This window comes from Babylonia areolata, chromosome 6 (assembly GCF_041734735.1).
Source record: "Babylonia areolata isolate BAREFJ2019XMU chromosome 6, ASM4173473v1, whole genome shotgun sequence".
NCBI classification, from domain to species: domain Eukaryota; kingdom Metazoa; phylum Mollusca; class Gastropoda; order Neogastropoda; family Buccinidae; genus Babylonia; species Babylonia areolata.
The window spans coordinates 45772356-45788960 of NC_134881.1; the positions used below are offsets into that span (position 1 = coordinate 45772356).

At 47.0% G+C, this 16605-nt stretch overlaps 1 protein-coding gene across 9 annotated transcripts in view; it reads right to left on the reverse strand.

Annotated features, from left to right (window-relative positions):
- The window catches only part of LOC143283086 (uncharacterized), a 103032-nt gene that overhangs the window by 86125 nt on the left and 302 nt on the right, over positions 1–16605 (reverse strand). For all 9 annotated transcript variants that reach the window (XM_076589133.1, XM_076589132.1, XM_076589131.1 and 6 more), the window contains exon 1: positions 16081–16605. This exon is cut by the window's right edge. The gene's annotated coding sequence lies outside the window, so the exon portion shown is untranslated. The remainder of the gene's footprint in view (positions 1–16080) is intronic.

Genomic DNA, 16605 nt, shown 5'->3' on the forward strand with positions numbered 1-16605 from the left:
CTTTGTTATCTGCATAAATAAATTACTAAATGACAGTGTAACACACATAGACAATACACAAGAATCACAGTCAGTTAATGTATTCTCTAAAACAGATAAAAATGCTTAAATGTCGCCTGTCGGGGAAGCACGTCAAGACTACCTGGGCACAGTATGCCTTATCATGACATCATTCTGGTTTCAAAACCTTTGCAGCGGGTTCCAAGCGGAGCGTTGCTACTAGCTGTCCAGCCTTTCTCTGGCCTGCGTTCAAACCCGTCAGACACAATGTAGGAACACAGTGAGTGTTGACACAGTAAATCCCCCCCCCTCCCACCTCCCACACACACACACACACACACCACCATCACTACCAAAGCACGCCCTTCTCTGTCGGGTAACTCCCAACTTCACTAAAGGTGCCGATCCATGCACGCACCAACCGAATTCTGGAGGGACAAATGAAGACGGGCAGCAAATATTACCTGGCGGGAGGTGGGGGGTGGGAAGGAAGAGGTTGCCTCAGTTTCGATACCCCTCCACTTCTGTGCCTGGGGTGAGTCCTGTTAATGTCTCAGTGTCGGCAGATTCATAGGGGCTGTTGTCTGAGGGACGTTGTGGCGGTCTCCACTCTGGGAGGGACGCTCACTCAGTCTGGCTCCGCGACTAAGCCATTATTGTCGTTAGTAGGGGGCTTAGTAGGTGGTGTCCAAAGTACGTTAAATCAGAACAGGCACCACTGAACACCACCGAAGTGACTCAGCAGCAGTGCAGGTTCTCCTCTGGTGTGTGGCCTCCTGGCGACCTAACATCGATGGTTCCCTGAGAACTGCCGACGTTGGAACTGTGACGGACGAACCCGGGTGTGGCCGTGAATGGGGGGGATCTAAATGAGCGGCGTGGGAGTAATGCCACTGAAAGGGTGCAGATAATAGGGGAGCAAAACAGAACAAAACAAAACAAAAACAAACAAAACAAAACCAACAAACAAACAAAAAACAATCAGACATCAGCCACCCGGGGTGGTGCTCAGGACACCCGAGTTAACACACAGACACCCCCGTACCCGTGAGATGCCGGTGGCATGCCAAGAGCTCTGGTCTCCCCATTCCAGTCAACACCACACTCTAAGAAGCCAAACGGAACAAAACCACACGTTGTAGGCTTCTAACAGAACTGGAACCCACAGCGTCCTGGTCGCCAGTCCTTGATGGTAACCACTGGGCCACACGTTGTAGGCTTCTAACAGAACTGGAACCCACAGCGTCCTGATCGTCAGTCCTTGATGGTAACCGCTGGGCCACATCCAAAGTTCAAGTCTCTGGAGACACAGGCGCTGATAGCAATCTGTGGTTTTTTGATCAGGTATTTGTGCATGAATCACGCTGATGATTTCCTGTGGCTCTTTGTCCCTGCCCATTGAAGTGAAAAGAGAAGGTACAGGCGGTGCTCCTTGTGTGACCGCTTTCCGGCCCATTTGGTGCACTAATGGGTTGGTTTGTGGGTAACCCACAATCGTCGTTGTTCTGATTGGCTACTGAAGGCTGGCGTGCTATCAATGTGGCTATCTGCGATGCGGTGAATTGAAATCATAAGTGTTTTATTATTCATATTTCCTTGTCAGGGTGACAGGCAATCGTTTGATGGAAGAAGACCAGGAAACCACGCTGTGTTTATTTTCTCGTTATGCCTGCATTCACTCAGGTGTAAGTGCGCCTTTCATTCCGTGAATCAGCAGTGATTTGCTCTTCTGTGTCCCTGTCAGCCACAATATCTCTTCTGTGTCCCTGTCACTCACAATATCTCTTCTGTGTCCCTGTCACTCACAATATCTCTTCTGTGTCCCTGTCACTCACAATATCTCTTCTGTGTTCCTGTCACTCACAATAACATCTCTTCTGTGTCCCTGTCACTCACAATATCTCTTCTGTGTTCCTGTCACTCACAATATCTCTTCTGTGTCCCTGTCACTCACAATATCTCTTCTGTGTCCCTGTCACTCACAATAATATCTCTTCTGTGTCCCTGTCACTCACAATAATATCTCTTCTGTGTCCCTGTCACTCACAATATCTCTTCTGTGTTCCTGTCACTCACAATAATATCTCTTCTCTGTCCTTGCCACTCACAATATCTCTTCTGTGTCCCTGTCACTCACAATAACATCTCTTCTGTGTTCCTGTCACTCACAATAACATCTCTTCTGTGTTCCTGTCACTCACAATAACATCTCTTCTGTGTCCCTTCACCCACAATATCCAGGAGCAGACAAGTAAGTTTAACATAATTTGACGACATAAAGAAAAAAAAACAAACTAACACAGCTGTCTTTCTCTCTATCAGCGTGTGTGTGTGTGTGTGTGTGTGTGTGTGTGTGTGTGTCCGTCTGTGTGCGTGTTCGTGTGCGCGCGCAGGTGTGCGTCCTCCCCCGCACCGTAAGCTTGAGTACGCATTCTGTATAAAAGCACAGCACACAACACGACACGAAAAAAAAAGTGTTTCACACACACACGCTCGCGCTCTCTCTCTCTCTCTCTGCCCTCTCTCTCTTCCTGTCTCTGTGCCATCTCTCTCTCTCTCTCTCTCTCTCTCTCTCTCTCTCTCTCTCTCTCTGCCCTCTCTTCCTTCTCTGTCTGTGCCCGCCCTCTCTCTCTTTTCCTGTCTCTGTATCGTATCCTCTCTATCTCTGTCTCTCTCCTTCAAGACGCTGCACTTCATCAAGACGCTAACATTGAACCAATCCCTTCAAGTCGAAAGAACCACTGTCACCACACGAGTAGTGCAGTTAACACGTACGTGTCAGCAACTCGCAAACCACCCAGCACCAACTACCGTATCTACCCGTCTGCACTGGAGTGCCATCCGCCTGTCACTTTGACCTGTCAAAAATCAGCACACAGTCCAGCTGTGAGAGTCCGGGTAGTGCTGTGTGGACCATCCCAACATCTGGGCCACAGACTACAATAACTACTATCACACACCCACACACACTGACATCCACAGATGATGATTTTTGCCTGTGCTCTGGGGTTGTAGTCTGTTGCAAATGGGTGGTGTTTGTACGCTTTGAAACTTTGGGGGAAGAAACAGACACAAGTCCTGTTTGGGAGTACAGTGTGCAAACAAAGACAGACAGACAGACAGACAGACACACCCTCCCCTTCCCTACCCCCCACAACAACAGCAACAACAAAAACAAGAACATGAACACACCCCAGGTTACGGAATACACGACAGATTGTACACACACACACACACACACACACACACATCACAACACGTACGATCCCGCCCCCATCATCTCCGCTCCCCCCCGCACCCCCCCCCCCACACACACACCCTAGTCTCCCTCACCCCACATTCAAAGTGCAGGAAGACAAGGAGGGGCCAGCCAGTGTCCACCCAAAGAACGCACTTCAACGACAAGAAGGAAGACGGACACGGTGTTGTACTTTCCCCACCCCCTCCCCACAAAAAACTCCCCCTTTTAAACAGTGAAACAAAAGATTAAAGTTTTACATGTTTCACCTGCACTCTGTGACACTGTGTGCACCCCCCCCCCCCCCCCCCCCCCCCCCCCCCACCCTTTAAATTTTTTTTTTTTTTACAGGACTGAGGATGAAAGAGAGAGAAGGGTGAAAGAGGGGAAGACGGTCAGAAGAGACAGAGAGATGGAGAGACAGAGACAAACATAGATAGAGGCAGACACAGACAAAAAGAGAGAGACGAGGGACCTAGAGGGAGACAGAGACTGACAAAGACACTGATAGACAGAGAGACAAAGAATGAGACAGACAGACAGAAAGAGACAGAGAGAGACACACAGGCAGAGAGAAAGGGGCTTTATGTTGTGCTTTTCGATGATAACTGCAGAAGGAAAAGTGGAGAGGAACGTTCTTTCAGTTGTCAGAGGGACTATGAGCCATGTTCCACAACACACCACACCACACGTCAGCAACAACCAGAAAAGGCGTACACAGTATAAATATATGCATTTGATCTTTCGCTTTCATTCATTTCATTTTGCCCATCGGTCCTGGTGGAGCATAGGCCATCGACGACCCCTCGCCATCGCACTCTGTTCTGGGCTGTTCTGGTCATTCCAGTCCAGTTGGTCCCTTGCTGCTTCAGCTCTGCCTCGGTATCTCGCCTACAGCTGTTGCGAGGCCGGCCTCTCTTCCTCTTTCCCTGCGGGTTCCAGGTCAGGGCTTGGCGTGTGATGCTGGACGCTGGCTTCCTGAGGGTGTGTCCCATCCAGCCCTACTTCCTCCGCAGTATCTGCTTGGCCACTGGTTCCTGTCCCGCTCGCTCCCACAGATCTTCGTTTCGGATCTTCTCCTGCCATCGGATCTTGTAGATGCGCCTCAGACAGGTGTTGAAGAATGTCTGAATCTTCTGCTGCATCGTCTGTGTTGTCCGCCATGTCTCGCATCCGTAGAGTAGAACTGACTTCACATTGGAGTTGAAGATGCGGAGTTTGGTTTTCTTTCGCTTTAACATACTTTAATGTAACTATCTATTTGTTTGCTTTGTTCATTCATTTCATTCAATGTTAATGTTTATACATGGTTTTACAGGGCTGACCCCTAAGGCCTGACGAGCATGTTCTTATGCATGTGCTGCTTTCCACTTCAGTTTTTTTTTAAGCAAGTGTGGCGCAGCGTGTATGGATCAGTCCGCACGCTGTGACATTTGTTTGAGACGGAAAAGAAAGCAGATGTCCGGTCCCAAAGACGGCATGTGGGAAGGCGTGGAGAGATGAGAACACACCCTGTCTTCTTTTGGAGTGGCAGTGGAAATCAGTTTCAGTAAGAACAATATCAATGTTCAGGCTTCTGTTGCGACAGAAAAAGTAATACAACACAAAACGGTATAACGGAGAGTACAGTCCCTTTGTCAACACGACCGGAAACAGCAGTGCAGGCAGTCTCAACACACCTCACTGTCCACAAGGTCTTTACCAAGCACTCACAAGACACAACGACCCCTTAAGGTGTGTCTTTACCAATCACTCACAAGACACAACGACCCCAATAGGTGTGTCTTTACCAAGCACTCACAAGACACAACGACCCCACTAGGTGTGTCTTTACCAAGCACTCACAAGACACAACGACCCCATAAGGTCTGTCTTTACAAGCACTCACAAGACACAACGACCCCATGAGGTGTGTCTTTACCAAGCACTCACAAGACACAACGACCCCAATAGGTGTGTCTTTACCAAGCACTCACAAGACACAACGACCCCACTAGGTGTGTCTTTACCAAGCACTCACAAGACACAACGACCCCTTAAGGTGTGTCTTTACCAAGCACTCACAAGACACAACGACCCCATGAGGTGTGTCTTTACCAAGCACTCACAAGACACAACGACCCCTTAAGGTGTGTCTTTACCAAGCACTCACAAGACACAACGACCCCATGAGGTGTGTCTTTACCAAGCTCTCACAAGACACAACGACCCCACTAGGTGTGTCTTTACCAGGCACTAACAAGACACAACGACCTCATAAGGTGTGTCTTTACCAAGCACTCACAAGACACAACGACCCCATTAGGTGTGTCTTTACCAAGCACTCAAAACGACCCAATAAGGTGTGTCTTTACCATTCACTCACAAGACACAACGACCCCACTAAGTGTGTCTTTACCAAGCACTCACAAGACACAACGACCCCACTAGGTGTGTCTTTACCAAGCACTCACAAGACACAACGACCCCATTAGGTGTGTCTTTACCAAGCACTCACAACGACCCCATAAGGTGTGTCTTTACCAAGCACTCACAAGTCACAACGACCCCATAAGGTGTGTCTTTACCAGGCACTAACAAGACACAACGACCTCATAAGGTGTGTCTTTACCAGGCACTAACAAGACACAACGACCTCATAAGGTGTGTCTTTACCAAGCACTCACAAGACACAACGACCCCTTAAGGTGTGTCTTTACCAAGCACTCACAACGACCCAATAAGGTGTGTCTTTACCAAGCACTCACAAGACACAACGACCCCACTAGGTGTGTCTTTACCAAGCACTCACAAGACACAACGACCCCACTAGGTGTGTCTTTACCAAGCACTCACAAGACACAACGACCCCACTAGGTGTGTCTTTACCAAGCACTCACAAGACACAACGATACCATAAGGTGTGTCTTTACCAAGCACTCACAAGACACAACGACCCCACTAGGTGTGTCTTTACCAAGCACTCACAAGACACAACGACCCCACTAGGTGTGTCTTTACCAAGCACTCACAAGACACAACGACCCCACTAGGTGTGTCTTTACCAAGCACTCACAAGACACAACGATACCATAAGGTGTGTCTTTACCAAGCACTCACAAGACACAACGACCCCACTAGGTGTGTCTTTACCAAGCACTCACAAGACACATCGACCCCATAAGGTGTGTCTTTACCAAGCACTCACAAGACACACCGACCCCATAAGGTGTGTCTTTACCAAGCACTCACAAGACACAACGACCCCACTAGGTGTGTCTTTACCAAGCACTCACAAGACACAACGATCCCATAAGGTGTGTCTTTACCAAGCACTCACAAGACACACCGACTCCACAAGGTGTCTTTACCAAGCACTGAGCAAGACACAGCGACTGATTCACAATGTCAACACTTGGTCTTCACAGAGGTTGAGATGTACACCATATCTGTGTAAAAACTGTAAGTGTTGTGTGGTTCGATTCTAATAGAAGAGAGATGGGAGCAGACATGGGGGATATGGGATCAACTAATCATGCACTCGCTGACTGGACTTTGGATGGAGCGGGAAGGGAGATAAGAAGGGGGGGGTGGGGTGAAGGGATGGGGAGGGAAGGGGGACAGAGTGTGGGTGGTGGGGGGTGACACTGCTGGCACACTATAACATCTGTATCCAGCAATGGGAGGCACAGTCCTGGTTTGGGGGGTACATGCTGCCAGCACAAACACCAATCTGGTCACAGTCTGAGATCCGTGTCGCACAACGAATAAACAGCGCGGGGCCAGACTGAAGATAATCAGCCTGCCAACGTCCTCCTCGATGTCTGCGGTGTCATTAAGCGGACCTTGATAAGCACCGAACAGTCATAAAGCGGACCTTGATAAGCACCGAACAGTCATAAAGCGGACCTTGATAAGCACCGAACAGTCATAAAGTGGACCTTGATAAGCGCTGAACAGTCATTAAGCGGACCTTGATAAGCACCGAACAGTCATAAAGCGGACCTTGATAAGCGCTGAACAGTCATTAAGCGGACCTTGATAAGCACCGAACAGTGTCACAATAAAGACCTTGATAAGCGCTGAACAGTGTCATAATGCGGACCTTGATAAGCGCTGAACAGTGTCATAATGCGGACCTTGATAAGCGCTGAACAGTGGCATAATGCGGACCTTGATAAGCACTGAACAGTGTCATAATGCGGACCTTGATAAGCGCTGAACAGTGTCATAATACGGACCTTGATAAGCCCCGAACAGTGTCACAATAAAGACCTTGATAAGCCCCGAACAGTGTCACAATAAAGACCTTGATAAGCCCCGAACAGTGTCACAATAAAGACCTTGATAAGCCCCGAACAGTGTCACAATAAAGACCTTGATAAGCCCCGAACAGTGTCACAATAAAGATCTTGATAAGCACCGAACAGTGTCACAATAAAGACCTTGATAAGCACTGAACGTGTCATAATTGTTTTGTATTTCACTTTTATCACAACAGATTTCTCTGTGTGAAATTCGGTATGCTGTCCTCAGGGAGAGTGCGTCCTACACTGAAAGCGCCACCCATTTTTTTCCTGCCTGTCATTTTATTTGTTTTTATTTGTTTTCCTATTGAAGTGGGTTTTTCTTCAGAATTTCGCCAGGGACAACATTTTTGTTGCCGTGGGTTCTTTTACGTTTACTAAGTGCATGCTGCTCACGGGGCCTCGGTTGATCGTCCCATCCGAATGACTAGCGACCAGACCACCACTCAAGGTCAAGTGGACGGGGAGAGAATACTAGCGACTGTAGGATTCGAACCAGGTGCGATCAGATTCTCGCTTCTAAGGCAGACGTGTTGCCACTAGGCCAACAGTTCACTATAATCACAGACTTCCACACAGTGCGGACCTGGACGAACACTTCTTCTTCTGCGTTCACTCGTATGCACACGAGTGGGCTTTTACGTGTATGACCGTTTTTACCCCGCCATGTAGGCAGCCATACTCCATTTTCGGGGGTGTGCATGCTGGGTATGTTCTTGTTTCCATAACCCACCGAACGCTGACATGGATTACAGGATCTTTAACGTGCGTATTTGATCTTCTGCTTGCATATACACACGAAGGGGGTTCAGGCACTAGCAGGTCTGCACATATGTTCACCTGGGAGATCGTAAAAATCTCCACCCTTTATCCACCAGGCGCCGTCACCGTGATTCGAACCCAGGACCCTCAGATTGACAGTCCAACGCTTTAACCACTCGGCTATTGCGCCCGTCTGGACGAACACTGACCGGGAGGGGTGAGGGGAGTGAGGGGAGGGGGGGGGGGGCTGGTGGAACGCGGACAGGACGGGACAGGGAGGGAAGAGGGAGGGGGGGTGACTGGAGGAACGGGAGTGTCCACATCAGTGTGAAGACGTGTGACGTCACATCAGACTGACTGACGACAGGGGCCATCACAGCGGAAAGCAGCTGTCTGATAACCAACAGCCCCTGGCTTCACTGCGGGCCTGCTGTGTTCCGGGCTTATCGCTGGGCGGGACGGGCGTCGACACCACGACTGGGTTTGGAGTGGGCAGTTCCTGTGATTGTGCCTGCCTATGTGTGCGTATGTGTTAGGATAGCTGTTAGATACACATGTATGTTAAAATTATGTATGCAGTGTGTGTGTGTGTGTGTGTGTGTGTGTGTGTGTGTGTGTAGTCACATTTTTGTGTGTGTATGTAACATAGATATAATGTTTTATGTTAACAAAAGCGTTTTTGTAAAGCACCTAGAGCAGATTTCTGGATAGTGTGCTATATAAATATCCATTATTATTATTATGGACGTCATGACAGCCTCATCGTGGTTACTTTTTTTGGTAACTGTATCTCGTTTACCACCAAAAACCCTGCGCCCCTATCTCTCTCCCTCTCTCTTTCACACACACACACACACACACACACACACACACACACACACGAACTGGGTGTTTTGTATATAAAGTAAATATGCGCATGCGCAGTTTCATTTATACTTTTTTTCTTCATTTGTCTGTGTGCCCTCTATCAATGGGGGTTATTTTTTGCTTTTTTTGTTTTTGTTTTTCTTTTCCTTTGCCTTGAGAGCTGGATTTAAAAAAAAAGATAATTGAAAAGCAGTATTGCTCCCTCAACCACACTCTAGAAACAGAAACTGGTTTCCTGTCAAGTGCCTGTCTCACATTTCCGTCACAATCACCACGAAGGCTTAGCAATGGGCACCATCACTGAGGAATGAGTGTGACGTCATCAGGGCTGTCTTGGCCACGTGGTCCCCGAGTTCCGGGCATGGTTCGAAACACGACGGCGTCTTGCGGATTAAGGGTGGAGCCTTTTACCTGCAGTCCCCAGAATCAACATACCCCGCCTTCACCCACACATTAACACAAAGCAGTGCTGCTTAACGTGGGGATAAAAAAAAAACAACAACACACACACACAAAAAAAAAATGTGATGCACGTAAAAACCCACTGATAGAAATGTGGGAGTTTCGGATTGCACGAGAGTAAAAAAAAAAAAAATGCTTTACAGGTGAGTGGTCAGAATGCCATTCCAAGGCTTTCACAGCAAGGGTATAATAACCCTGCAACACTCAGTGCCCCGAAGGGATCTCTCTCTCTCTCTCTCACACACACACACACACACACACACACACACTTCTACACGATAACAGAGACACTTTTAAACCAGGCCGCCGACATAGTTGTTCCGTCAGCACGAATAGGTATTCATATCAGCAGATTTTCTGGCGCATTCTGGGCTGTCTTCCATTCTGATGTCGATCCACCGAGGGGCTTTCACCCTCTTGTCCCTCTAAACGGATAACCCGGTTACGCAAAACTGGCGGTGAAGTGTCCCCCTACCATCCTTGCCCTCACCCTCACCCTCCACCTCCACATCTTCTTCTCCGGCCCTCCCTGGACCCTGAAGATGCTTTACAGGGCACCCTTGCTCTTTTGTGTGTCAATTTTATGTTGTGGTCCAGTGCTGTCAGTAAAGGAAGCCTGTGACTCGTCCAGGGTTTGACCACCAGATACCTGAAATGTGCCTTCAACTCACACACAACAAAGTATTGTTCATTATCTGGAACTGCAATTTTTTTCTTTTTTCTTTTTTTTTTTCCACCGCTGACGTTAAGGAGACGGGCAACACGCTGACAACACAGCCAGATAATTGACTGCTGACTATGCTTGACCCTTGTGTTACCGTGTGTGTGTGTGTGTGTGTGTGTGTGAGTGTGTGACTGTGTGTGTGTGTGTGTGTGTGTGGAGAGAGAGAGAGAGAGAGAGAGAGAGAGAGAGAGAGAGAGACAGACAAACAGACAGACAGACAGAGACAGAGAGAGACAGAGAGAGGCAGACAGAAAGACAGACAGAAAGACAGACAGTCAGACAAAGAAAGACAAAGACAGACAGACAGAGAGAGACTGACAGACAGAGACAGAGAGACAGAGACAGACAAGGAGAAAGAGAGAGAGACAGATAGACAGAGACAGAGAGACAAAGACAGAGACAGACAGACAGACACAGAGAGAAAGAGAGAGTATGACATTGCCGAACATGGCGAGTGCATTGTCCGCTATCTATGCTTGGCCCTCGCCAAGACATTTCTGTCTCCGATCCTGTGTATACATGTATACAGCATGAATGTAGTACGTCACCAGCGTGTCGTGTAGGCTGCCTTTGGCTCATACATCATCTTAATGTCTGCAGATATAATAAAATAAATTTAAAAAAAAGACTAGACAGTTCCCGTGAACATGTACAGCCACTGCGAATGGAGAACAAAGAGACGTCTCAAGGACAGAAGAAGGGGGAAAAGATATTTAAAAAGACAGCACCATCTTCCAACTCACAGTCCCTTCTCTCTCTCTCTCTCTCTCTCTCATTGAACACTGACAGAGACCTCAGAGGAACATTTCTGAATGGCTGTATAAGAAGTGATTTTGATACACTACTCAAGTCAAAAAAAAACGAGAATTATTACCAGAATTTGTCGAAATTTCTTTTCCTTTTCCATGTAATAAACAGAAGGCAACGTCTTACTGGTGGCATTTGATATGTTTAGGATTGAAATATTGCTGCTACGTCCAATCCATTCCCCGACCCCTAACCCATCATATCACTATCATCACAGCCAGACATGGCGTTGCTATGATGTACCTGGGTTGCCATAGTTCACCAGCTCTGTCGTTATCACGATGTAAGCCCTGGAGGGGAGGGGAGGGGAGGGGGGAAGGGGGGATTTCCAATCTCACTGAGATTAAACAAGGGGCCTCAGGGCAACACCACCACCCAATGGGAATAACTCCCGAAGCACGCAGTTTCCAACAGTTGGCCTGCCTATGGACCCATACATACAAGAAGACGACGAAGAATAGTAGTAGTAGCGGTAGAAGTAGAAGTAGTAGTAATAGTAGTAGTAGCAGTCAAGATAAAGTGACGATAATAATAATGAAAATAATGATGATGATGATGATGAAAAGAAAAACTACAACTACCACAACAACGACAATAATAATGATGACGATCACGATGACTGTGAGGATGACGATGATAACAGGCAGGTGACCAGTCAGCCAGCCAGCCATTTATTAGAGTTTGGCATCAAATTACACCGTCCAACACATGATGGCTTCACAGACTGTGCGGACAGTGACAACACTGGACAGCTGCTTCCTCGGGACAACCCTCTGTCCCCAATGGCCGACAGTACATTAATAAATAAATGAACAAACAACAAATCAATAAACGCAATACTTCACAACAAAGTGATCACCGAACACACACAACAAACTACACAGAACTAAACACAGACAGATCAAGTGCGGGCAAGGACCTGCGTTGCTCGTAATTAGCATTCGCATAAATTACCATATACTTTCAGGGTTTTTTCCCCTATCAAAGTTGTGGAGTTCACTGCACTGAGAAAAGCAATAAAGCCACAAACACCCCCCAAAAAGTGAGTGAATAAAGATGGCTGTGAAAAAACAGGGCTAACAGCATGTGCAATAAGGGTTTGTGTCTCGGGGCAAAGTGCACCTGTCACCACAGTGTTGTGTGGAGGACTGACGATGATGATCAGTCCTGTCAGCTGTCCAACACCATCACCCCTCATCTGCTGATGGATCGGTCCTCTTTTTGTCCTCCTCTAACATATGTTCCCTCTCTCTCTCTCTCCCCTCTCCCCCCCCCTCTCTCTCTCTCCCCCCTCTCTCTCCCTCTCTCTCCCCCCCTCTCTCTCCCCCTCTCTCTCTCCCCTCTCTCTCTCGATTAGTGGATTTCTTCATTCAAGAATGGTCTGGTACAATTAGAGACAGAGATAGATAATTATGAGAGTTACAGGTCTTTCAAATCAATTTTCGAAAAAAAGAAAAATACATTTATTGTGTTGACACTTTCTGTTTTCGTGTTGCTATTTCACAAGTCAGATTTAATGTATTGCCTCTTTAATAACAACGTGTTTCGATACAGTGAATGCGATCAAGATAAAAGATGTCCATTTTGTAAGACACGTAGTGATGATGAGTTCCATTTTTTATTTGAATATTTCATGTATAACGACTTAAGAAATAAGTTTTTGAATGTTTCTATCGATGTAGCACTGTCCGAGCTACGTAAAGCAACTAACAGTACTCACAGATTCAATGTGTCAAGATGTTTTTCATGCTATGAACAGAAGGAGAAAAATGAAAATTTAGAATGTCAGAAATAATGTTATTATGCTGTTGGCTATTCTGATTTCTTTTCGCTTCACCGCAACTATGGTTTGATGTTCCCTTGCTCATAGTGAAAGACGTCGTACTGTGATAAGATTACTTTAGTGTTAGTTGTCATTTGACAGCTTTAGTCCATCTCGTTGTTTTACGTATTGTCCAATGTATAACTTTGAATGTCAACGCCTCAAAATGCAGGGTGCGCATGACGAAGTTTTGTTCTGACCCCTTACCGACCCCAGTCCTTTTGTATTGTGGCCCAAGGCCGATGTACATTAAAACAGTTCGGAGTTCAGAGTCTCTCTCTCTCTCTCTCTCTCTCTCTCTCTCTCTCTCTAATAAAATAAATAAATAGATAAATAAGTAACCAGAAGGCAAGAAGAACTTACTTGACAAAATGACTTCCATAAGTGTACATGAACAGTGGCGGGGAAAAATGCCGGACATTACAAACCACTGACTTGAATGGTGGAAAAAGTGGGAAAAAAGAACATCTCATTATATTCCTTTGTAGCACCGGTGAATTCTTGCGCATATGTATCAACACTGGCATTAATAGCCACAACCAATATATATATATATATATGTGTGTGTGTGTGTGTGTGTGTAAAGAATTTTTTTTAAAGGCACTCACGCGCGCGCGCACGCACGCACGCACGCACACACACACACACACACATACACAGAGTTGCGCTGTTTGCTCATCGTATCAGACACAAACTCGACCCCTTTTAACCCCCTCGCAACTCCCCCCTGCCCCCCTCCCCTCCACCTCCACCCCCCTTTCGTTTCTTTCTTTATTCATTTTTTACTCAGTAAAAACAGCAGTGGTATGTATGTCACTTGACGCAAACGAAAGATACATATCCATTGTCAAAGAAACTTAAAACGCCAAGCTCAACCCGTCCTGTAAACACGAACAAGAATTCGCCGAGTGTTTTGTGTGCTGAATACACATACACACGATCGGCTTTGTGTGCCGATTAAACAGACGTACCATTCCGTGCTATGATTAATTAAACTCGGTGGGCCAGACAGAAGGCTGACTAGTAGCGGGGCAGCCAGCATAGGGGTCAGCCCTGAGCACACAGCTGTCTTCAGTCCCTGTGTTGGAGCACACAGCTGTCTTCAGTCCCTGTGTTGGAGCACACAGCTGTCTTCAGTCCCTGTGTTGGAGCACACAGCTGTCTTCAGTCCCTGTGTTGGAGCACACAGCTGTCTTCAGTCCCTGTGTTGGAGCACAAAGCTGTCTTCAGTCTCTGTGTTGGAGCACACAGCTGTCTTCAGTCCTCGTGTTGGAGCACACAGCTGTCTTCAGTCCCTGTGTTGGAGCACACAGCTGTCTTCAGTCCCTGTGTTGGAGCACACAGCTGTCTTCAGTCTCTGTGTTGGAGCACACAGCTGTCTTCAGTCTCTGTGTTGGAGCACACAGCTGTCTTCCACGATGTCTCTGTGCTGGAGCACACAGCTGTCTTCAGTCCCTGTGTTGGAGCACACAGCTGTCTTTAGTCTCTGTGTTGGAGCACACAGCTGTCTTCCACGATGTCTCTGGGCCAACAGCAAAGTGAGAGCTGTATCATCAATGGCTTCTCCAGTGCAATGTTGGAAGTCATTTACAGCTTCGTCTTTTGTGAAGGACTATGAAATTTGGTGGCAAGATTTCACTGGCTATTAGTACTGCAGCCATGGGGGGGGGGGGGGGGGGGGGGTAGCTGGACTTTGGGGACCACCCCAACGCCGACTGTCCTAAAACCCACTTGGCCGAGAGAGTGGTAGAAGAAATTTGGGCAAAAGACTCTCCACTATGATCACATTCTAGCCCAGATAATCAGGACAGCAGTTACCTCCTCTGCTGTTCTGGTGGTCATAGTCGGACACGACAGACTACCATACATATACTGACATATAATCATGTTGAAGTCTGGCCACAACAAGGCGATCTGCGCCTTAAGAATACTTAACTCGCCAAGGAATTTCCAAGGTGCAGACCACACCCCTTAGGTCGTGTGTGTGTGTGTGTGTGTGTGGGGGGGGGTGTATGTATGTGTGTGTGTGAATGTGTGTGTGTGAATGTGTGTATGTGTGCGTGTGTGTGTGTGTCTGTCTGTGCGTGCGTGCGTGCGTGTGTGTGTGTGTGTGTGTGTGTCCGTGTGTATGTGTGTCTGTTTGTGTATGTCTGTGTGTATGTCTATGTGAGTGCGTGCGTTCTTGCGTGTGTGTATGTGTGGGAGAGAGAGATAGATAGAGAGACAGAGAGAGAGTGTGTGTGTGTGTGTGTGTGTGTGTGACTGGGCGTGTGTATGTGTAGGCCTATGCATATTTGGGGGGAGGGGGTGTGGGAGGTGTATGTTTTTCTGTTTGTGCACGTCTCTCTCTCTCTCTCTGTGTCACCGATCACTCTCATTGTTTTAGAAGATAATGGACAAAATCTGGACAAAAAGAGAAACCATTATCTGTTCATAGTATTTACAATGGTCCACAGGAATGACAGAGTCAATGAGACAGATAGACTGACAGACAGACAGACTGACAGAGAAAACCAAACCAACAAAAGAGTCAATAGAGAGAGAGGGGGAGGGGAGAGACAATGAGAGGGGAGGGTAGTGGGGAGAGAAAGCAGGAGTTCCTTCATTCAGTCTTTTGACTCACTTGTTTTCGTCCAACATACAAGGATTTCCTGTGCATATTTTTTTAATGATTATCTGCCAACATGTGTGTGTGTGTGTGTGTGTGTGTGTGTGTGTGTGTGTGTGTGTGTGTGTGTGTGTGTGTGTGTGCTTGCGTGACTACGTGCGTGCGTGCGTGTGACTGCTATGATTGACTGAGAGAGTGAGTGCATGCGTGTGTGCGTAGTAACAATTTGATTTTTGCTGAAGTTTATTAATTTTTTTTTAATATAGTTTCGGGGTGTTTCTATGCTTCTTTTCTTCGGCATCTGACTGAAGTTGTGATTCAACGTGTGGTTAATGGAGTTGGTGGATAATCTCCTTACAAAACGAAAACAACGATGAAACTTGTTTCACCGCTGGTGTCGTTTCGTCCAATAAACACACACACACACACACACACACACACACATACACAAACACACAACACACACACACAAATGAGAGAATCAAAGAAAGGCTTATCACTCACCAGCAGACTCCAGACGGACAGAACTTTCCACTGTGGGTGCTGCAATGACGTCACACCGTCCCTCCGCAGAAAACGGTTCCAGAAAAAAAAAACAAAAAAAAAAACAACTGTCGTCTGCTCAGTCGGAACGCACTTTTCGCGAAGAACAAGACTTTCCTTTTCAGTAAATTTCACACAGATTTCGAAATCGACCTGGGTTCTTGCCCAATACTGCGACGTTGAAATACAATGTGTTGTTCCTCCTCAAAAAGAATTCACTCCACTTGACAGGCCACGCGATGTCTTCATAGCCACGCCTTTCTTCCAAGTTGAGGCGTGAGCTGTATCGTGTACAATCACAATGATTATCATCCGCTCTGTTTATCTCCAAGGAATTTTAACTCACATCGTTTTATCACACTCCAAACACACCGTTTCCTCCTTCCTCTGTCGATATTACAACAAAACAGAAGCTATTAGCTGTCAGATAAATGGGTAATAACTGTACTGACAAGTTAACAATAAAACGTCCTTCAGCCTATAAAC